Below are 24900 nucleotides of genomic sequence, written 5' to 3'. Positions count from 1 at the left end.
ATCCAAACAACGATGGGTCGCATGATGGACCCGGGCATAATTTTTAATGAAATATCTGAGATCCGGCCTCCAAAAAGTGTATAAATAACACTTAAGTGCTAAGAACTTTTGATAGGGTTGTCAGATCCTTGATGTTTTAGGCTCATTTGAAAGGTCTTTTGATTATCTAACTAACGATGGGTCGCATGATGGACCCGGACTTAATTTTTAATGAAATATCTGAGATCCGGCCTCCAAAAAGTGTATAAATAATACTTAAGTGCTAAGAACTTTTGATAGGGTTGTCAGATCCTTGATATTTTAGGCTCATTTGAAAGGTCTTTCAATTATCTAACTAACGATGGGTCGCATGATGGACCCGGACTTAATTTTTACTGAAATATTTGAGATCCGGCCTCCAAAAAGTGTATAAATAACACTTAAGTGCTAATAACTTTTGATAGGGTTGTCAGATCCTTGATGTTTTAGGCTCATTTGAAAGGTCTTTCAATTATCCAACTAACGATGGGTCGCATGATGGACCCGGACATAATTTTTACTGAAATATCTGAGATCCGGCCTCCAAAAAGTGTATAAATAATACTTAAGTGCTAATAACTTTTGATAGGGTTGTCAGATCCTTGATGTTTTAGGCTCATTTGAAAGGTCTTTCAATTATCCAAACAACGATGGGTCGCATGATGGACCCGGGCATAATTTTTAATGAAATATCTGAGATCCGGCCTCCAAAAAGTGTATAAATAATACTTAAGTGCTAATAACTTTTGATAGGGTTGTCAGATCCTTGATATTTTAGGCTCATTTGAAAGGTCTTTCAATTATCTTACTAACGATGGGTCGCATGATGGACCCGGACTTAATTTTTACTGAAATATCTGAGATCCGGCCTCCAAAAAGTGTATAAATAACACTTAAGTGCTAATAACTTTTGATAGGGTTGTCAGATCCTTGATGTTTTAGGCTCATTTGAAAGGTCTTTCAATTATCCAACTAACGATGGGTCGCATGATGGACCCGGACTTAATTTTTAATGAAATATCTGAGATCCGGCCTCCAAGAAGTGTATAAATAACACTTAAGTGCTAAGAACTTTTGATAGGGTTGTCAGATCCTTGATGTTTTAGGCTCATTTGAAAGGTCTTTTGATTATCTAACTAACGATGGGTCGCATGATGGACCCGGACGTAATTTTTAATGAAATTTCTGAGATCCGGCCTCCAAAAAGTGTATAAATAACACTTAAGTGCTAATAACTTTTGATAGGGTTGTCAGATCTTCAATGTTTTGGGCTCATTGGAAAGGTCTTTTGATTATCTAACTAACGATGGGTCGCATGATGGACCCGGACTTAATTTTTACTGAAATTTCTGAGATCCGGCCTCCAAAAAGTGTATAAATAACACTGCTAATAACTTTTGATAGGGTTGTCAGATCTTCAATGTTTTGGGCTCATTGGAAAGGTCTTTTTAATACCTTTCTGAAAATGTATAACATTATTGAGTTTCTTGCAAAAACCACCCTTTTTACAATCTTCCGGACATACGCCAAAATCGTTTTTTTTAGCATAACTTTTGAAGTACTTAACTAAACTTGCTGATTTTAAATAGAGACCTATGGGACCCCAAGACGGATCGAATGAGACTAATAGGGTCAAAATCCGTTCATCCAGTCCGGAAATAATCGAGTGACAATTTTTTTGTCCACCCACCTACACACATCCACACAGACATTTGCTCAGAACATGATTCTGAGTCGATATGTATACGTGAAGGAGGGTCTACGAGGTCAAATTAAGAAGTTCATTTTTCGAGTGATTTTATAGCTTTTCCTCAGTAAGGTGAGGATGGCAAAAACTTTTAAAACATTTCTTTTTCTTTGTTGATCTAACATTCGATTATTGAGACAAGGCCATTCAAAAAGTATAAATTAAAGAAATAGTAGTTTGTAAACCATGTATCGAAATGAGGTTCCTACATTCATTCAAGTAGGTTCAATAATTCCTACGAGTGCTGAAAATAAGGGTTTTGTCACGAGTTGCACACGACAACTTTTGAATATGATTTTTCAGTGTTTGGTCAACACAAAAACTTAAACAGTGTTGAAAAATATTATTAATTAAACTTTTCAGCATTCAAATGAGTGCTTCAATAAACATTTGGATTGTTTAATTCGGTGAAGAATCGGCCATTTCAATAATATATAATGACAAGAAAAGAACGTTTTCTGCAAAACGGAATTGCAAAAAGATTACAGAACCTTTTCGTATGCTAAAATAAACTTTACAGAATTTAATGAAAACCTTATATCGAGTGTATATTTCTTAAAGTAGAATGAAAGAAGATTTTTCTTATAAAATTCTATTGAGAGACCATCAACATCTATTTTGTTTCAAATTGTTACATTTTTAACTGAATTGAAAACGCAAATGATTGAAAATTGTTCGAAATTTGTATCTTAAATAATAAGACAATTTTGAACGAAACATTTTTTTAACAAAATTTATTCAATCAGCGCTGGCTTTTAAAGATTAACTGACTTCGAATACGAATCCTACTCCGACTTCCTTGACACGTGTCTTCATCGGGCATTTTGATAGGATAATAAGAAAATCAGAAACTGGAAAAACAAGAAAAAAAAGTTAAAACAATTTATTTATTTTATTTTTTGTATTTTTTTTTATTTGGCTCAAATTTTGTGGGGGCCTTCCCTATGTCTAAAGAAGCCGTTTTGTGTCATTGGTTCACCCATACAAGTCTCCATTCAATTTTGGCTGCTGTCCATACAAAAATGGTACGAAATATTCGAAAATCTACAACTTTTCACTGAACTTTCGGATCAAGTCCAAGTCTTCGGCAAAGTTGTAGGTATTGTTGAGGACTTTTATTTCCAAAATTCTTATTTATTGATTTTCGTGATTTTTTTTATATGTTTAAGAGGACAAAACTCCGCAATTTTTTTTAACCTACATTTTTTATGTAAAATTGAGTTTGCAATCGAAAAGTACTTCAACGATTTTCAAAATAAAGGGCCCCGTTATTTAGCTGAAAGTTTGATTACTGAAAAAATATTTGCAGCTTTTTAATTTTTGAAAATAAAATCATTGTTAATAAAATTTGTTATAAAATTGTCTAACAGGCATCGAAGAAAACATTTTAAGAGGGCCAAACATTTAATATAATGTCCTTTTGAAATGTCATCAATAAGGTTATGTGGAATCTCGTTCTCTTGAAAACTGCCAAAAATTGTAACTCATTTTCATGAAAATCGAGGAAGTCAGTGGACGGATCTTAGACCTTTAGTTATTAAATTTATTAAGGACAAGCTTCAAAGAGAACCACTGCCCAAAATAGTCACTCCAAGTGTGGCCTCAAGGAGAACCACTGAAGGCCCCCTGTTCAAGTTTTTCGTTCTTTTACGACCCAAAAATTGTTTGAGGTGATGAAAATTTTTACGACTTTCGCCGAGACTCTTTAGTGTGTTCAACGACGAGTGGAGTTGTGTGGGCTGGGCGGGTGCAACTTTTCATAACTTGCGTTTGATGAAAACTACCTTTGACGAAAAAAAAGAAACAGAAGTGGAAGAAGAGGGTGAACGCCGAAAAAAAAGCTTCAAGAGCTTTTTTTTTTGCTCGCCAAAAGTCGTAAAACAAAGGATCGCGCAAGCCTCAAAGCAAAGGCAGAAGCAACGAGTGGGTGGGGGTTAACGTGGAGGATGGTAAAACATTCCCTGTGTGAAAATGGTTAAGTTTTGCAGCTGTCAAAACATATTTATTCGAATGGAACGGAATGAAATTCCGTCGTCGTCGTCTTCGTGTGTAAAGTTTTCCTTTCGCCCCTTGGAGGAGTACAATAAAATTTTCCATCCCAAAACGTTGCAATTCAAGGAGCGCGCCACGCGGTGATGGTGAGCTTTCGGGGCACCATTTTAAGAAGGCGGAACTTGGAATGATGCATTTCCAAAGTTGTAAAATTACGTCGTCAGGCTAAACGGCCGGTGGGAAAGAGTCGTTTCTTTGTTTGACGCTTCTCTGGTCGCGAAGAGTTCGATTTAGAGCTTGGAGCAGGGTAATGTGGCTAAAGTTATGTTTTTTAAACAAGTTTTCATGATTTTCTAAAATATGATGTAATATTCATTTTTTTCAGGTAATGTACACCTGATCATTGGATGGTAGGAAAATTTCATCATTTATTTGCAATCATTAGTATGGGTAAACGTTGTTAAATTATTAATATATTTTTTGTCTTTTAAAATAAATTTGGTCTGTCTTTATTTAACTCAAAAGTAATATCCAAAATCCTCTTTGGAAGACTCCAGTCCTCCCAGCAGTCGTAGTAGCTCCCCGTAATTGGTTGTTGAACAAGAGAATCCACCTTCCGTTTTGCTTTAAGCACAGTATTTGCGTGTGTTCTGCTCGACGAAAGGCGTCCGTTTCCCCCTAATAACCCTTTATGCTCTACGACTACTACCTCCCCCTCCTCCCAAAGTAGGTATGCTAGTATAGTGGTTGTTATCTTCTCCTCGGTTCAGTTTGCCATTTTCTCAAGGATAACATGCCACTACTATAATGGGTGCAGAAAACATCGGTTTTTAATTGCACACTCCCCGGTCTTGGCCGTCGTCATCGCCCTCTCATGGCCACTTCCGGAACCCACACACAGCTATCCCTTAACGGTATGACGAGTCTTAACGACACTACTTGACCTGGATTCCGGCTCCTCTACCAGTGCAGCAAAAGACTCGATTCTGAGGCATAGAAAGGGGTACGAAAGTGGTCAGAACGTTCTAATAACTATCATTAGTCGTCTGGTTTTGTACGTGCTTGCTGAAGTATCTTCTTCCCGGAGGGAATCCTTGCACCTTCATCACCTCAGTCTTATCTCGTTCTAGTTGGGTTTCATCGAACACCACCAGTAACCTGATTAGCAAAATTTCCTGCGAACTGACTGGGGAAGTAAATCGATATCCTGTCATTTTGACATGCTAGATAACTTGTATTGGCCGGTGTGTTGTGGTGCACCCCTTAAGATTAGCTTACTTTGACTGGTTGAACTGATTTTTCTCGGAATTTAATTTTCATGTTTTTTTGTTAAACTAAGAGAATCTGAGGGAAGTATTGATATGGGTTTCTTAAAAAAAGTAATCAATCCATCAAGAAGTGTAAGCATTGATGAGGCAAAGCATTGTAGTACCTTTCAACATTTAACTGCTTTGTATCATTGGTTCCTCCAATCAAAATAAGGGATGGTCACAGCCAAGTGCAATGAATGTTTTCGTATATCTGTCTTAGGAAAAGATTTTTCGGATTAATTTAGTGTCATCAACAAAGTTGTAATTCAGGAATCCGAATTTTTAATTGAATTGGTGGTGAATTTTGCTATGGATTGAGGAAAATGTTTCAGGATCTGTTAAAGAAAAAGTTTTGTCAATTCAATTCAATTCAATTCGGTTTTATTTGTGACTAATCAAGTTACAATGAGTTCCTTTAGGTACACAACAGAGTTTTGGCGTTCCTTTCAGCTGTGTTTTACATCGTAATTCAATCGAAAACTTATTACCTATAACTATGGAATAGACAAGAGTTAGAAAAAGTTTTCAAAAAACTTACAGAAAGTGCAATGGGAAAAAGATAGAAAAAGAGAAAGCTTAAAACTAGATCACAGACAAAAATAATCAATTATAGATGTGCTTGATCATCAGCTCCCCGAGGGCCAGAAATTGCTCCGCCTTGTTACGGCAGCTGCGAAACCGCGTCATCATCTCCCCCGCGAGAGCAAAGAACTCCGGCAGGGTAAAGAGATCTTCCCCGGTGACTCCTTGCTGGGCCGCATCGCCGCTACCGGCAGCGACCACGTTGGCAAAGGAACGCCCCCATCCAGGAGGGTTCGCTGGGTTGTCCGCTGGAACCGTACGCTGCCCAACTGCAGGAACTGCTGCGCTCGTACTCCGTTGAGGAGAGAAGGACGCTGCTGCTTTCTTCTTTCTTTTTCCCTGCTCCTCGAGGTAGGCCTTGCGCGCAACGCATCCGCGGTAATTGCCGGTATGGTTGCCGTCACAGTTCGCGCACTTTACGCGCGGTTTGGTTTGTTCTGCCTCGTCCCCCAAGTCCGCCTTTCGTGGCAGTGCGCACGCCTCCGAGAGGTGTAACTCACCGCACTTCACGCAGCGGGGCCGGAGGTTGCAGTTCCGCGAGCCGTGGCCAAATTTCTGGCAACGGTGGCATTGCGCTAAATCCGTCGGGTTTTTGGTGTAAAACCGCCAGTTTACCCGTCCAACGTCTTGGTCCGCCGCAGGTCTTGGATCTTGATGGTGCCGCGGTCCAAGTACAACAGGTACAGTGTGTGAGTACCTGTTACCGTTGTCTTGCGCGAGAGCACTTTTATCTCCCGCGGTTTTATTCCGGCGTTCGAGAGGTGTCGCTTCAGGTCGGCGATCGGACGGTCTTGGTAACCTTGCAAGACGACGCTTCAGTTCTTCAAGCACCAGGTCGAAATCTTTTCTGTTCAGTGTGATCATTTGCACTGCCGACTTGCCGATTTTCAGACAATATCCGAGGCCTTCCAGCAACTCGTCAACATCGTCCGCCAACGTGCCCAAAACAAAAATTGGGGGTGGTCTTCGTTCCGTTGGAGAATTGTTCTTTTTTGACGACGGCACTTTTTTCCGTGCACGACCATCATCGTCGTCGTCGTCGTCAGTAGGGCTGCTACCGTCGGTGTTGTTGTTGTTGTTTTCTTCGTCGTCGCTCAGCATCTGGAACTCGTTCCTGTTGGGGATGTTGGCGGATGTTGATGTGCCACTGGTCGTGGCACCGGAAGTACCGGAACGGGTTCGCACTGGTGATGTAGATACTTTTTGTCGATTCCATCTGCGCTCACGCTCCCCTGCGCGTTGGCGGCCGACACGGCGTTGGTTTGTTTACCTTTTTGCACACGGCCGGTGGACGAACTTCGCGGGTTTTTCGAGGCCGCACTCGAACTGCCACGGCCACGGCCGACCTTTGGCATGCTGCAGGAGCAAACTCGCGGCTAATCACGGTAAACTACGGCGAAAAAAATCGAAAAAAAAACGATGGAGCACTGGAAGAAAAAGTTTTGCTAGCAAGGAAAAGTTAAATTAAAATATAAATTAAGTGATATGCGTAGAAAATCGCAAAAATACTGTTGGCTTGTGATAAATGTTTTAGTTGCCATGACAGGAAAAGCAAGCCAGTTTGTTGATAGCGGTACGCAGAGCCATAGATCGAAGACAGCGGTACGCGAGTGCTACGTTTCTTGAGGGCTAAATTGTCAAACGAGTGATCGTGATTTTCACATTTGTTTTACACATTTAAAATATTGCTGTTTCGTTGCGCCAAAGTTACAAAATCACTGCCCGTGTATATTTTTTGTTTTGTTTCAAAAATCATAAGGAATATTAAGCATTACACGGAGAAAAAAGAGTTCCCAAAATCGTGAACAAGCGTTCATGAAAAGCGGAAACACGAACAAAGTGTTCAAATCCCATGGTACGATTTTGAAAAACGTACCATGAAATTTGAACACTTTGTTCGTGGTTCCGCTTTTCATGAACGCTTGTTCACGATTTTGGGAACTCTTTTTTCTGCGTGTACGGGCACATTGGTGAATGACGAACTCTGCCAATGGTTTTGACAAGATAGAGGAAAAAGAAAATCTGAAGTCTTTGTTGCTTGTTTTTTTTGCTTAATTTAATAATAGAAATTTGAAAATGTAGTTTTATTATGTTTCAACGAGAAGAGCTGAGGGACGTTTTGGAGTGCTGATTAATGCGGCACAAAATCCCAGACCGGTGGCACGCATTCGGTGGGGCACCGGGTTGAAAATGCGCGGTGGCTAGATCAGATCTGGTGACCGTGGAATTAAACGCCCGGGAGATGTCATGAAGTTGAAGAATCAGAAGATTTATTTGGGGCTCAAGAAGAAAGTGACGAAAATGCGCCAAGAAGAGGAACAGGAGGAATGAAAAGAACTGGTTTCTGGTAAATAATTCTGCGTTGTTTTATGTTTACACGAGCTAGTTAAGAGTCAGCTGCCAGCTGAAATTTGATGAGATCCATCCAAAACATAAATTAAAAATCTGATTATTGAAGACGTGCTGGGTCTTTGTCCATTTGACAAAGATCCGGAAGTTCTAAATAACGTTTGAATCCGATTGATGCAAACGTTCTTTAGGGCGGGGCTTGTCGATTCAAGCTGAGGTACATCGCGCACGGCTAGCCTGCGTAGAAATGGGTCACCGAAGCTCGGCAGAGCTAACACCTTCCAAATGCCTATGCGAGTTATTTGCATGTATAGAATATAAATCTAAAATACATGGAAACAACTCAATTTGTAAGAAGCGGTCGCGTGGCTACGTTTGGTTGGTAGCACAAACACACACACACATATCAGCAAAGTTGTAGGGTAGAGTAGTCATCAATGAGACACGGGGAACAATGATAAAATGGCTCTCACAAGTCGTAGTTTCAACCAATCAGGCTTATATTTGGGGGAAAGGTGTGTCTACTGGATACACGTCTGCAATATTAGTGGCTTTGGTTATGGACGCTCCCTTGAAAAGTAATTCATAAATGTTTGATTCTGGGGTGTAAAAGTAAATTATGGACAAAAAATACTTTTTCGCTCGTAGGCTGCCATTTACACCAAAACTAATATTTCTTAAAATTTCTTTCGACGTTCTAAAGGGATTAAGTTGGGCTACAATGTCCTTTCATTAGATTTGGCCAAAATTTAGAATAAACTCAGAATCCAGGGCTGTCTCATTGTTCCCCACTCATTTCAGCCAATGGGTAACAATGAGACACTTTGATTTTTCATTAATAAACTTTTCAAAATCGATGGAAATCTTTCAAAACATGAATTAAAAGTGATTTTTGGCATATTTATAGAGTTTAAACTTCATTTAACCAAAAATACAAAGTTATTTGGTATTAATATATGGATTTTACAAAATTGAAATACTTTTTAGTGTAACTTTTGTTACTAAAAGATTCATGCTGGCAAAATTGCTCTAAAATGTTCAAGGCAAGTCACCTGCAATGGAACAATACAAAAACATGATGTTTTGCTAGAAAAATGTTGATTAACGTAGAGTGCATCATTGTTCCCCACCTGTCTCATTGTTCCTGCCAAGTGCGTCTACAATGAGACAGTTGAATATCTCTGGCTGTAGATGTCGGATCGATCTCATATTTTTGTCAATGTTAGAACACATTATAATAATGATAATGTGTGTGTGTGTGTGTGTGTGTGTGTGTGTGTGTGTGTGTGTGTGTGTGTGTGTGTGTGTGTGTGTGTGTGTGTGTGTGCAACCAACCAAACGGGACCACGTGGTCGCTTCTTACAAATTGAGTTGTTTCCATGTATTTTAGATTTTAAATTCTATACATGCAAATAACTCGCATAGGCATTTGGTAGGTGTTAGCTCTGCCGAGCTTCGGTGACCCATTTCTACGCAGGCTAGCCGTGCGCGAGGTACTTCAGCTTGAATCGACAAGCCCCGCCCTAAAGAACGTTTGCATCAATCGGATTCAAACGTTATTTAGCACTTCCGAGTCCTTGTCAAATGGACAAAGACCCAGCACGTATTTAGTTTGTAGTAGTAGTATTCCTAATTCTACCAATCCAAAGGACGGGGGATCGAACCCCGGTTCGAGCGACTTTAATGTTTCGTTCATGTTAAGAGTTTCAAAAATTCATATTTCCTGATCGTTCTCGTTTGGAGCAGATGGGAATCGAACCCAGGATCATTCGCTTACAAAGCGAACACTGTAACCAGTCAGTCACGGCTGCTCCATATTTCCGATTGGAAGTTTCTCACCCGAAAAGCAGCATCATCCGTCAAACCGGCAGCGATTACATTCACTATTTCGTCACGAATCCGGCGACTTCTCGAGCCGCCTGCATTTTGAGCCGCTCGGAAATCGAGCCGCCAATCTCAGCAAACGTTGCCTACTCCCGCCCCCTTCAGTCACTACTCAACTCCTTCAAAATTTTCCTCAGCAATTTTCACAACTTTACAACAATACAAACTTGGAAAATCCACCCATTTTCTTTTGAAGGCCACTTCCTGTATCGGCAGAAATTTCTGACCAAAATGTAACAAATGGATTCAAAAAACTCCGTTCGGTGACCGAGATTTCTACTCAAAGTGTCACTTCTTCACAACACCCAAATCACATGAAAACCTGCAAAAATCCGCCTGAATTCTTGTACCACTCAAAACACTACACTACCGAAAAAACTTCTCACGGAACTATCCCGCCGGAAAGTCTAAAAATCGCGAACCGTAAAACGTCACGATGAAAAATTCGAAACGAAGAGAAACCAAAAAACGCGGAGCGCAAATTCTTGTCAACCCAGAACACATTAAAATAATGATAATGCAACTAAAACCTCATTAAAACATGCTGATGAAAAAATTAGTAAAATCTTTGAAAGTTGAAAACCAAAAGTGTCTCATTGATGACTACCCTACCCTAATTCATGATCGAGTCGCCTTTAAAAAAAATTATATATATATATATACCAATCTGCCTGAAAGTTTCAGGGGTTGTTTTTTACATATAAAACTAGCATCTGGCCAAAATATGAGCCCTCTAGGTCAACGGGAAGTGGGGCAAATCGGGACACAAAGTTTGAAGGCTCAAAAACGTCAAAAATCTCAAAAGTCCTGTAACTTAGGCGAACCTTAATTAAATTGTAAAATTTAAAATGCATCTGAAAGGGCATAAAAATCTAACAAAATGCGGGGTGAAGCATCTCAATTGGTTAAATAAAAAGGGAGATATTGGCATTTTAGTGCAAAATAGCACAATTTTCAAACTTAAACAAAAAAGTGTTCCATCCAAAATAAAAAAAATACAGATAAAATTTAATTCTTAATAACAAATAAGTGTGATTGAAACAGAATTTAAACCTTTTTCTGATGAATATTGAATATAGTTGTAATTTGTAGACTTGGTAATATAACGGAAAACTGCCGAATAAAATATTTCAAGTGGTCTTTCTATTATTCCATTTGAAGGATAACTTGGTTTACGGCAATATATTACTAAAACTAAGGAGCTGTGCTGACGAAATTTCTGCCTTGTATTTGATTGGTGACAGAACAGCACGACAGCCTGAATTTGATATTCTTCTTTCGTTCGTTTTCACAGTCATTGACTTTCCTCAGGAAAATCATTGCTTAGAGAACGGTCGTTTGAAATTCTACCAAGATTCACCACGCAGCAAACAGCAGGCAGAGAGAGACGAAACACAAAAGAAAAAGAAAGAGCACTTTGTCTCGTTCGGGCGGCTGATTAAATGGTGCTCGAGTTTCGTTCGTTTCGTCTTTGTGTTTACGTTCACCAATCGTTGCCAAGCAATGACGATCATGACAGGCGTTGTGTGTCAGCGATCAAATTTCGTTTTGGAAATGATCGCTGATAGAAACTTCTATCAAATATCGAGCAGTAAATTTTGTGACAGATTCCTTTTCAAGCTTTGCTAAGGAATATCATAATCTAAACATCAACGTTAAGTAATACCTCGCCAAGAAAACATTGGAAACCGCTGTCTCAATTGATCAAGCCAATCAATAGAAAAAATATCCAAAAGACCTTCAACATAAACCATTCAGCATTGCTAACAATACCATCCCCTAGAGCGCACTATCAAAGTAACGAGCTGTCTTCCCTCAATTGTCAGCGAATTGATCCAACCACACGAACCAATCTACATCACTCTCGTGCACACATACAACCCCATGCACACAAAACACACACCAACAACCACAAAATCCTGTTGCAAAGTTTGTAATTTATTCGTCAATATTTCATCACGAATCCATCGACGGCCAAAGCCAGGGAAGAGGAGAAGCCCGAAGCTTGCAATTTGTTGCGTACCGATTCCGGTGGCCGGAGGCGCAGCGACTTCCGGGGTCGTCCCCTTCAGTGGGGCCAACCGTCAGTGGTCGGTTCACCAACCGGTGGCGGTGCGCCCGACGGTTCTACGTTTATAAACAATTCATTTGCGAGTGCGACATCCATCAAAATGTGTTCCCGGGCCTGGTCTGGCGTTCGGGGTTCAATCAACGGACTTGGAACTAGGGCCCGGGTTCGTGTAAATTTGGTTGGTTCTGGGCGAAAAGCGGATTGGCAGTTTAGACAAAGTGCACTAATAACAGGCTGAAATAATTGGGACTTTTCAGTATCAATTGGAGTGCGGAAAAGTTCAACTCTTCAGCAATTGGACTTTTATACTTATCTTGATGGAAAATAACCTTTCCGGAATTGCGCAAAACTTGTTACAAAATATGGTTTTCTCAGCGCTCGTCATATTTATCCAACTATTTAAAATGTCCGTTTTGTGCTTGAAAAATCTTTTTTATGCAACTCGTTGTAGTAACTTCTAAATAATCGTTTTCAGTTGTTTGTTATAATATTGATATTCCAATTTCGAAGCAATTGAATTTTATTAAAAAACTATTGTATTGAAATAATAGTTTTAAACCTAAAATTTCAATACTCCATTCATACGGGTACAAGTGTGGAAGTACATGACGTGCATTTCTCGGTTTCCGTGAGTCACTACTGTGTGGTTAGTCCCCAACGAATCCCGCAGGTTCCGGGGTTCAAAGCCACGTACCGCAATGGGGCGTCGTGGCAGACCGCCGCCGCACGTGGAATAATAATGATTGTTAAATAGTTTTCCTTTCGGCCCGGCGAACAAATTGTGCGTTTTACGGATTGAGGGGTTATTAGTTGTGGGACATGTGAGCTTGAAAAAATAAATAACAAAGTGGTTTGAAATTTTAATGTGCGAATAATGTGACGCTCATTAAAATGCTAATTACCTGTTATTTTAAAATGTGGTTGGTTGCGACTGCTGCAATGGAGGAATTTAGTAATGCGAAAAAAAAGTTTTTGTTTGTTGAAACGATGATGCATTTTTTATCCATTCAAAAAAAAAGTGACGATGAAGAGCTAGACATATGTTTAAAAAATAATACATTTATTGAAAAAAAAGTACAAAAAAATTTGAAAACTCCATCAAAATTAGAAAGTGTTTTGATTTCGAACAAAACATCTTCTAACGCAAAAATATCGATAACCTTTCCCAATCAAGCCCACTCGCATTAATCAACGAATTAATCTAGATGACAATTTTCGCAAAATTGCAGCGCCCACTCCCACTGATTCGAAATTTCGCAATTGTCGCGTCCCGTCACTGGCAGTGCAGCCAACGCTTGCAATCCTTCCCTAATCAGATCGTTATCACGCGCACCTACACAATCGAAGCAGGCTAGTGTTTCAAATTGGCTCTCTCTTAAATGCACAATATCGCTGTTTTCACTCACACTCACACACAGACGCACTGAAATGGGGGTAAATCAGGCGCAAATGTTCGTTCTCGATTTTCCTATCAATTAGCGCGCAGATTCCCGGGGTGTTCGCGAATATTTGATACAATAACTGCGTTCTGTGTGCAGTACTGCACTTGGGAATTGGAAATGCTCAGTGTCAGAAACGGTTGTGGCCTTGGCGACCAGAGATGTGCAAGTTTAATTTTACTTTCAATGAAATAGTGCTATGTTTTTGCAATAAAATGCTTTTTTATTCGCAAATTACGACGACAAACACTGAACGCGAAACCTTAACTTCAAACCAAAAAAAGCTCGTACGTTTAAGCAATGATGGGTTCTCTCATTAATACCTGTTCATTTTTGGCGCATCGTAGCACGAAATCGCCGTTGTTAAGAACGCAATGTTGTGCAAGTAGAGGGTGACGAGCGGGAATTCCCGGGAAAAATTTCCCGGGAAATCGACCATTTTTGGATCTCTCGATTCCCGGGAAATTCGGTCGAGACTCCCGGGAATTTTTTAACTTATAAATATTGAAGCAAACATAGATAAACTAATAAGAAAACATTTTGAAAAAATTGTTTTGAACATTTAATGTTCAATGTTCGATGTTCGATGTTCAATTTCGAAAAAAACCAATGCTTCTCTAATCTTCTTATCCAGAAAGTTTAAACTTTAACTTGTCAAAAATTCCAAACGCTAGAATTGAGAAAAATTTGGACCCCAAAATTTACCTTTAAAAATATTTACCAGTTACACCCCAGACATGAAATCAAATGTTTTATTTTCAAATATATTTTTTTTAATTATTTCTAAGAGGGAAAAGATTTTTCAAGTTAAGTTTATTTCTATAATCTTCTCTTGAGCATAGCAATCCTCATAATCTAGTTTTTTGTGAACATATGAATTTTCCTGATAACTCTAATATTTCTTCAATTAAACTTTAGAGTTGACCTAAAAAATAACAAAAAAAGTTGAATTTGTTGTTTTCAGTCGATGTTTATCATATTGCAAAATTCCCGATACTGGAAAATTATATATTAGTTATATTAGTTTTTTTTTACAAAAATCTAATAACAACTTTGTGCAACTTTTGAAAAATGACTCAGTGCGAATTAAGATTCGTAAACATTTTAAACTATAATTTTGAGTCTTAAAAAGCTCAGGAAACGATTTTGTATTTCAGAAAAAATCAAAAAGTTTCATATAGTTCCTTAAAATTATGGGGCTGCTTAAATTACCGTCTCATAGAATTAGTATGAATCAATTGTAACTGAATTTATTAAAAAACAAAAACAAATTTATTACTTTTCATTTTATTAAATTTTAGCACTATTGGCATAGTAAAAAAACTCCCGGGTCCCGGGAATTCCCGGGAAATGGCCAAATTCAACTCTCGATTCCCGGGAAATTGAAAATCTCGAGAATCGTCACCCTCTATGTGCAAGTTGATTTCAATCCTGAGATATTCAATAGAAATCGAAAAATCTCAGTGCATTGTTGACACTCTTCATATAAAAGAAGTTTCAGTCGTACTATATTGACACACCCTGAAAATAGCTGTGAGTGCGACAACTAGCCAAAGGGATTTCAGGTCAGAATGTGTTTGACACACCTACATGCCTGGCTCCAGTTAACATTTGTAATTATAACTCGAGACTCCGGATTGGAAGATTCAGAATTTTAACAATCGATGCCCTGCAAAGATTTCAAAACATAAATGTTGGCAGCTATCCCAAGTAATTTTAACCCTCTACAACCCAATCCCGCCTCTAGACGGGCTTTGAATTAAAAAATCGCCAAAATTCAATTTTTCAAACAAATTTTGATCCTTAAAGATCAAGAATCTCAAAATTAAAGAAAGTTTTAGGGCAGGGGTGCTCAAAGTTTTTGGAGGCCGGGCCAAATTTAAAGCTCAAATGAGCTTGCGGGCCAAATTTACAAAAAAGGTTGTTAAAAAAATAAATTACGTTATTTTAATGTAAAAGATTACATTTCTGTTATTAAAAAAAAAGTGTATTCAAAATAATAGAAACCACAAAATAACTGGTTTCTATCGGTATTGTTGATTTTGTTATTTCTGGTATTTGAAAAAAAAAAAAGTTTTAAGCTGAATGTACTTGTGTTTTAAAAAAAAAGTTAGTTTTGTTTTTATATTTCGAAAATGGTGGTGACATTACATGTTGAACAATTCATCTATAAGTTAAGTGTGGCTAATGAAAAATCGCTGAGATCCAGAATTTCAACATTTCAATGAAAAAAAACTTTTAGAAAATGATTGAAGCTTCCGTATAGTTAACCTGCAATCATTATTTTCAAAAAAAAAAAGCGAAACAACATTTATTTATTTCATCGAAAATTTACTAAAATTCAAATTATTTTTAATAAACCCAAACACGCTTAAATGATTTTAAATGCAAAGGAATGCATATTTAATTAATTTCAGCTAAATGCACTTAAATTTCATTTTTTTAAAGTTTTTTGAAAATATATTTTTGCTCCTGGCTTTCGAGCCAATTTTTTAATAATGGTGGAGGGGAGGGTTGATCGACGAAAGCTTTGTAAAATATTTGCTGCAAACTTGATTCTCAGATTTCCCCATTTTGTCTGCCTGAATCAGTTGATAGTCAATCAGATTCTTTATCTAACTGTAATGAGTTCGAATCCCTAAGGAAGTACAATGTAAGTTTGAGGGTCAGTTCATAAAAGGGTCAATATGACTTGCAAATTAATAAAGAAAACTTATATTTTTGCAACTATTACAGAATTCTACCTAAGACAAACTTGAACGTTTTTTTGATATTTCTAAAAATGTTTGATAAAAGTTTTGACGATATTTACTAGTTTCACTCACATTGAAACGTGTGAAATTGTTTTAATTACAAAATATTTGGAACAAATTATTTCCTAAATAATATAATTATAATCCTAAAGTGAGGATCAAAATATTGATAAATCATAAGATATTTTTTATTAACAAAAAAAATAAAAAAGATTAGCATAAAAAAGCTTAAAATAAACCTTAATTATGAAAAAGTATAAAATCACTTTACAATTGGTCAACGGGCCATTTTACATGATCATTCAAAATGGGTCCGAGGGCCACAAAATATCACCTCGCGGGCCACGTTTGGCCCACGGGCCATACTTTGGGCACCCCTGTTTTAGGGTTAAAAGTGTGTGAATACAAAGAGACGCGTTGTTCCTATTAATTCCGCTGTATATTTTTTTTTTATTTTTTTTAATATCTTGACAGATACGTATTTCGTCTACTACTAGCAGACTTCATCAGTGTTCTGTTCTCGACTCGAGTCGAGAACAGAACACTGATGAAGTCTGCAAGTAGTAGACGAAATACGTATATGTCAAGATATTAAAAAAAATTGAAAAAAAAATATAGCGGAATTAAAAGAAACAACTCGTCTCTTTGTATTCATAGTAACGCATTCTGCTAAAACGCTCAACCAAACCACAAGTTAAAAGTTTAACCTTGTTTTATGTGACTTTGCCAATGTTTGAAAAAAGTATTTTTAGGGGTCAACTTTGGCTGTGCTTTCACTAATATTTCCTATATTTAAGTAAAAAGAAGCACAGTCATGCCTCGGTTTTGCACTGTCCCGGTTTTGATTCGTTCAGCTGCCTCTATTAAGCATGGCCTAGTGCTAAACTGAAGCACAGAGCTTTTGTAATTTTGGCTATATGGGAGACATTAACTATAATCTTATGAAAAATCACACTAACATCAAAAAATTATATTGTTTTGAAATCTATCGATTTCACTTAAAATTACACTTTAAATTACATGAAAATTTGCACAAAAATACGTATTTTTCCTGTATTTTAAAAATGCTATGATTCTCGCAAAATACTCAAAATTATTGTTATTGCAATATGGGTATCAAATGTTCAGGAATACTATACAATTAAAAAAAAACCACGTATTTTTGAAAAAAAAAATACTCGAAATTTTAGTTTTTTTTTAAATATGCGTATGAAACGATCAGAATTTTTTCATACATTTCAGAAGTTATAACACAAATTTATGAAAATACTCATTTTTTCACAAAACTACGTATTTTTGAAAAAAAATACCCAAAATTTCATGTTTTTGCAATAAGGGTATCATTTTTTTGTGAAAATACTAAAAAATGTCACAAAATTACGTATTATCATAAAAAATACTCAAAGTTTTATTTTTTTCAATATGGAATCAAATGATAGGGAATTTTCCATACAATTCAAATATGTTATATTTTTTTTTGAAATACATTCAAAATTTTAGTTTCTTGCAGTATAGATCGGGTTTTTTTCATACATTTCGAAAATTGTTACATAATTTTTTGAAAATACTGAAATTTTTCAAAAAACTATGTATTTAAGAAAAAATGTCAACATTTTCGTTTTTCACAAAATGATTATTATTAAAAAAAATAGTTTCTTACAGTATGGATATCGAACGATCGGGATTTTTTCATACCTTACGAGAATTGTAAATTAATTTTTTGAAAATACTAATTTAAAAAAAAATACATATTTCCGAAAAAAAATGGTCAAAATTTATGTTCTCACAATATCAGAGTATCAAATGATCGAAATACTTAAATAAATTTCCAAAACTATAACATTTTTTTATGAAAATACTCAAAATTTTCACAAAACTACGCATGTTCTAAAAAATACTCAAAGTTTCAAAATGTATTACATTCAAAATATTTGAAAAAATTCCAATCATGTGTTACCCAAATGAAATTTCGAGTGTTTTTTATTTCTCAAAAATACGTATTTTTGTGAAAATTTTCAGTTTTTAAAAACAACTTGTTGTCGCATTCGAAATGTATGAAAAATATTCTGATCAGCCGTATAGCATAAACTGAGATTTTGAGTATTTTTGCGAAAATGCTTAGTATTTTTTACGAACTTAAGCAGTTTTTTGAAAATTTTGAGTATTTTCAAAAAATGATGTTATTACATTCCAAATTTTTGAAAAAATCCCAATCATTTGATATCAATATTGCTAACACTGAAATTTCGAGTATTTCTTCGAAAATTCGTAGTTTTGTGAAAAATTTCAGTATTTTTTTTCTATAAAAAATGCGTGACTTACGAAATGTATGACAAATACACCATGCTTTGATATCCATATTGCAATAAAAATATCTTGAGGTTTTTTAGAGTAAATAATTGCATTTTCAAAATACAGGAAAATAGGTATTTTTGTGAAAATTTTCATGTAGCTATAATTGCAATGGATAGCTGTCATCTACAATTTTTGATGTTTGCATGATTTTTCATTGGACTATAGCCAATATTTCCCATATCTTAACCGAGGCATGACTGTATGCAGTTATTTTTCTAGTTTCCCAGACAATCCCACTACGCTTTTTTACAATTTATTTGAAAATGGTGCCACCATCTAGCAGAAAATGTGAAAACAAGCAAAATATTGAAAAAGTGATTGTAAAAATATGAAAAAAAAAGTAAAGCAAAACGTTCTCAAACCACAACTTCTTTAAGAACGATCCAGGTGTTTCGTATTTTTTTTTTTTTTCAAAATTTGGTCTTACTACGTAGTTTAAGTTATTAGTTTTTGGTCAGGGATTTCTTTGAGGTTGTGGCCTTTTGAATTTAAAAGTTAATGGTTAAGTGGTTATTTAGAAATATGACAATTTTATCTACAAACAGTTAACATAATTTTTATTGGAAAATTCATTGGGTCAATCGACTCTACGTAACATTTTGGAATAACATTATCAAATATTTTCAATTTAAAATTTCTCAACGCCGGCCCAAGCCTGCTTGCAGGCTGTAACCAGCCTTGGCTGGCCGGCCAGGGCTCATCGAGGCTGGTAATGAAACCAATTTGCGCGCCCCTCGATCACACATGGGACATGTCGATAAAGCGGCCCAGGACAGAGAGGACTGCTGGTTTCGTGCTCTACGGGATGTGTGGCCTTTCCAGGGTGCCACGGTAAAAAATCCATAGATTGTTTTATCCAAGGGCAAAATGTAAACTTCAGTCACGATTAAAATGGTATCATCCTTTTTCTGAACACTTCACTTATTTTTTTTTTTCATCACTTTGCACGGTGCAGTCCAAAGAGAACGATAGTTTGGAATTGATTGGAACTTGTGGGTGGAATGGTGTATGACAATGCTGCGTAGATTGATGAAGAAGGAATTAGGAATTATTGTGATGGAATGTTTTTTTTATTGTTTAAAGCTCTGTATATCATTCTTTTCTAAAATCCCTTGAAATGGCGTGGAGTTATGATTGTTTGAAAAATGTGGTTTTTGCTAAAAAATTACGAAAATGGTCGTTTTTGGGACCACCCTAGTACGGTGTAGGCCACTCTAAAGGCCAAAAAAAATGCGTGTCTTATTATTTTGGCCAAAGAACCACCACAAAAATGTTGAGCCCGATCGGAAAACTGTTTTTCGGTTTAGGCTCTTTTCAAATGGAATTACTGTATACTTAGAATTATAACAAAAGTATATTTTTTTGCCCAAGTAAACTGTTTAGCTAGAATCCTAATTTATGTTTCGTGGAATGCTTGTAAATTGTAAGTTATTTCTATATAAATAAATCACCTCACCTATATAATATTAATTATATCGAGATGGCGAAAAGTATCACTCCAAATCTTGACCATTTTATACACGCAATTCAATTCGGAAAGGCCCTCTTGAAACGACTTCCGAGCCGCCAAATTTCAATCGGCCGATAAATTCCCCATCAAATTCAATAAATTTTACCTAATAACCCTAATGTGGCGTAAAACTCGCTGACTTTTGCCCAAGCTCGTTCCATGTCCATGGCAAATTCCATCGTTCAGTGGGCAATTCTTCCTGATAATCAAAGAGCCGTTTTTCGTTTTTCTTTTGCAAGTTGAAAAAAAAAGAAGCAGGAAAATTTTCCACAAGAGATATGCGTGCGTATTTTATTGGACACGCACGTTTAATCTTCGGATCTGCTTTTCGGGTGCTGGTCCACGTGGGGGTGGGTGGGGAGGCTACTTTTCAGCTTGAGTTATGACACAAATACAAAAAAAAATGGTGGGAAGAGTTTGGGAAAAAAAAGGTCAGCCGGATTAAACGGATGATGAAAGTCCAGCAGCAAAAGGTTTTCTGCTTTACGTTTTTTTTCTTCGAGGATGCTTGCTCAAAAGGATATTTACATGAAAGTATGTCAGCTGTGAAGGATGCGCATTTGAAATTGTTTGAGGGATACTTATCCTTGTGATTTACATACGCGGTATAAGATTTCATGGGAATTTAATGGACAGAAGATAAGTTAAAGATCGACGGAATCGACGTAACACCTTATAATGTGGCCCTCTTAAACCTTGCGGTTTCGTCAACGGATCCACAGGCGTGTATCGTTCTTTTTGCGACTAGACTCCGCCTCCCGGGTCTCCTAAGTGTGAAGGTATGGGCATGGGGAGAGGGCACCGAATACCTATATTTACACTTAGAATTTTTTGCGTCCGCCCCGGGATTCGAACCGGCGACCTCTGGATTGTGATTGTGTTCAACAGAAAAAAAAGTTTTCTCATTTTGATTTCAGTACCTTCACCAGAAAACGCAACAGACTCAACTCCATTCAAAAATATAATCCCACAGCTTTGGAAACTGTTTCTTCTGCACTGCCATTCGGAGATGTCCTCCTCTGGACATTAGAAATCGGACCACTTTCCAGTGCAACCGCCTGGGGGCCAATCATGAACTTTATCCTATTTGCTCAAAATATTTCAATAAAATATTCCAAGAGATATTTATCCTAAATGGAATAAATCTTTCCACTGTCGGCTGTGTCTCCAAATGTTGAGCCTTCCGGAAGAGCCCGGAGTTCTGCGGGGGACGACATCTACGGGGTGTCCGCATGCTTCGGATTTTCCCTGCCAAAACTGGACAAACAAAAGACTCTTCTGGCATCACATCGAAATGGCAAACTACGCTTCCAACCACACACCACAACCCCGTTGGCTCGGATTCATTTATATTCATAGGAAAAATTCTAATCCGATTATGGCCATATCCATCTGGTTGAGGCTGGCCGGGACCGAGCCGCGTGCGACGACGGGAGGTCCAAAGAGGTCCTCCGAGCCGAGTTTGAGGGGAGTTGAGCCTAAATTTTTATCGGAACGATCAGTTTCATGGGGACTCTCCGGGGTCTCCAAAGAAGACCGGTTTTGAGAGTTTTGGACAAATTAGAAAATTGCTTGCAATTCACCGAAGGTGTACCTTTTTTCCCTCTCCCACTCCATCGATCAATCTGGCAAAGCAATCGGATCCGCAGGGAACGGGGAGCATTACGTCTTTCCGGAGGGGGATTGGATTGCAATTTTCCGATGTCAGGTCGAGTTATGACCGATTATGGTCGTTGTACGAAATTGGCGTTTGCTATTTATGTGAGTCAATTTACCTTCGGCAGTTTCCGGAAATGGTTTCCTATCAGAATAAAATTACTTAGGATTGACTTGAATAATTTTGGACCTCTCTTGCAAATTGAAATGCAATTAAAGTGTCAACCGAGTTATGATTCCTATCTCGACTATGCTTTAGTACAACAAACGATTTTCAGAATAAATTTTGATCTTTCAATCAGTTTAATAAAATGGTTTCTATATATTTTACATTGTTCATTCTCAAAAGTTTCTGGCAGCGATGGAATAATCATCATCAAAAGAAAATCTTTGGAAGTTCATCAAGAGAAAAAAAATCGAAGGGAGCATGGCTCTCCTCTGTCGCGTACGAAAGAACGGTAATCTTGATTATTCTGCGGAACATCTTTTTCACTACTTGCAAGTGTAACGCCACACGTCGAAAAACGACCTGTCACATTTTGTAGATGGGCAATGTGTGTAAACAAAGTGAAAAAATATTTTTGAGTGGTGCTGACAAGGAAATTCATAGAAATCATTAGCAGATTGATTTTCTTGGTGCAATTCTGGAGCGATTTTCTTTTGCGTGATTTGTCTCCTCTGAGCAGTTCTCTAGGATTTCGGTCCAACTGAAACTTTTTTCATACAAAAATGATGCATGAAAATTCAAAAATCTGTATCTTTTGAAGGAATTTTTGATCGATTTGGTGTCTTCGGCAAAGTTGTAGGTATGGATACGGACTACACTGAAAAAAAATGATACACGTTAAAAAAAAATTTGTGATTTTTTTATTTAACTTTTCATCACTAAAACTTGATTTGCATAAAAAATACTTTTTTTTTTATTTTTTGATATGTTTTAGAGGACATAAAATGCCAACTTTTCAGAAATTTCCAAGTTGTGCAAAAAATCATTGACCGAGTTATGAATTTTTTAATCAATACTGATTTTTTTCAAAAAATCGAAATTTCGGTCGCAAAATTTTTTTAACTTAATTATTCGATGTAAAATCGAATTTGCAATCAAAAAGTAGTTAAGTGAAATTTTGATAAAGTGCACCGTTTTCAAGTTATAGCCATTTTTATGTAACTTTTTTTCGAAATAGTCGCAGTTTTTCATTTTTTAAAATAAGTGCACATGTTTGCCCACCTTTGAAAAAAATATTTTTGAAAAGCTGAGAAAATTCTCTATATTTTGCTTCTTCGGACTTTGTTGATACGACCTTTAGTTGCTGAGATATTGCAATGCAAAAATTTAAAAACATTCAATATTACGCCTTTTTAAAATGTTAGTCTTGATTTGAGAATTTTTAAAATATAGTTTTCGAAAAGATCGGAAAATTTCACAAATGTTTCATATTTTGACATTGAAAATCGGACGATTAGTTGCTGAGATATCGACATTGAAAAATGGTGGGCTGTTTGGGTGAGAAATTTTCTCAGCTATTCAAAAATATTTTTTCAAAAGTGGGCAAACATGTGCACTAATTTTAAAAAAATGAAAAACTGCGACTATTTCAAAAAAAAGTTACATAAAAATGGCTATAACTTGAAAACGGTGCACTTTATCAAAATTTCACTGTAGTACTTTTTGATTGCAAATTTAATTTTACATCGAAAAATAAAGTTGAAAAATTTTTGCGGCCAAAATTTTGATTTTTTGAAAAAAATCATTATTGATTCAAAAATTCATAACTCGGTTAATAATTTTTTGCACAACCTGAAAATTTCTGAAAAGTTGGCATTTTATGTCCTCTAAAACATATCAAAAAATAAAAATAGTGTTTTTTTGCAAATCAAGTTTTAGTGATAAAAATTAATTAAAAAAATCACAAATATTTTTTTACCTTGTATCATTTTTTTCCAGTGTAGTCCGTATCCATACCTACAACTTTGCCGAAGACATCAAATCGATAAAAAAATTCTTTCAAAAGATACAGATTTTTGAATTTTCATGCATCATTTTTGTATGGACAGCTGCCAAATTTGTATGGAAAATTATATGGACAAACTAATGATGCAAAATGGCTTCTTTGGGCATACCGAAGGCACCAAAAAAGTTTCATTCGGATTTAAAAAAAAAATAATTAAAATTGAAGAAAAAAGACCGATTTCGTAGAGAATTGCTCCTCTCTCTTTCGCGGGTCAAGAAAGATTGCAAGCGAAATGGTTTTTTTTTCGCGATTATTCCATCCCTGGTTACTGGTAATTTTTCAAACAGTCAAATGAATAATATTCATTGAATATCTCTTGAAAATTCTGATCAAGATTTAAAATAATATTCTTTTGCCTTCCACACTGAGGAGAGGCATAAAATCATTTGGAAAATGAACTTTTTATTTCGACTTACTAGACCCACCTTTATTTAAACTTGAACAATTCTCTACGAAATCGGTCTTTTTTTAGTTTAATTTTTGTATTTTTTTTTAATCCGGCTGAAACTTTATTGGTTCCTTCGGTATGCCAAAATAAGCCATTTTCTATGGATCAGAACTGCACTGAAAATAAAATAATACACCGTTAAAATTTTTTGGTCGTTGTTAATTTCACTTTTTGTCACTAAAACTTGATTTGCAAAAATATATATATATATATATTTTTTTAATATGTTTTGTCCCATACATTCAATACCAAGTTACCGAGCTACTTGCTTTAATCGCGGCGAGGTAAACGAAGCTTAGCTTTGTTCGCAGTTTGGGTTACTGTTGTCGGCTGTGCTGACGATGTTGGTGGCGTCGATCAATTATGCGAAAAGCAATTTCCGTAACTTGTATATTCGAAAAGGGGTAATTCTCCACCAACTCACACGAAATCGGAAAAAGTTGCCCCGACCCCTCTTCGATATGCGTGAAACTTTGCTCTAGCAGGTTATTTTGGTTCCTGATCACGATTCCGAGGTCCATTTTTCGATATTTCATGACGGTGGGGTGGTACGACCCCTTTTATTTTTCTGGTTTTCGGCTTGTGCACTGCTTGTATGTGGGGATTTTTTGAAAATAAAAAAAAACAAACCGGATACACTCACTCATCACAAAAATATTTTTTTGACAAAAAATTCTGATTCTCGCAATGCACGAATCACAACAATCGTCCAAGGGGTCATTCTTATGCAAAATAAGCTGAACTTTCCGAAAAAATACTTTCAATAGCACACAA

The sequence above is a fragment of the Culex quinquefasciatus genome, chromosome 1 (genome assembly GCF_015732765.1).
Source record: "Culex quinquefasciatus strain JHB chromosome 1, VPISU_Cqui_1.0_pri_paternal, whole genome shotgun sequence".
In the NCBI taxonomy this organism is placed as follows: Eukaryota; Metazoa; Arthropoda; class Insecta; order Diptera; family Culicidae; genus Culex; species Culex quinquefasciatus.
The sequence above is the reverse complement of the archived record's forward strand: the minus strand, read 5'-3'. Positions refer to the sequence as shown.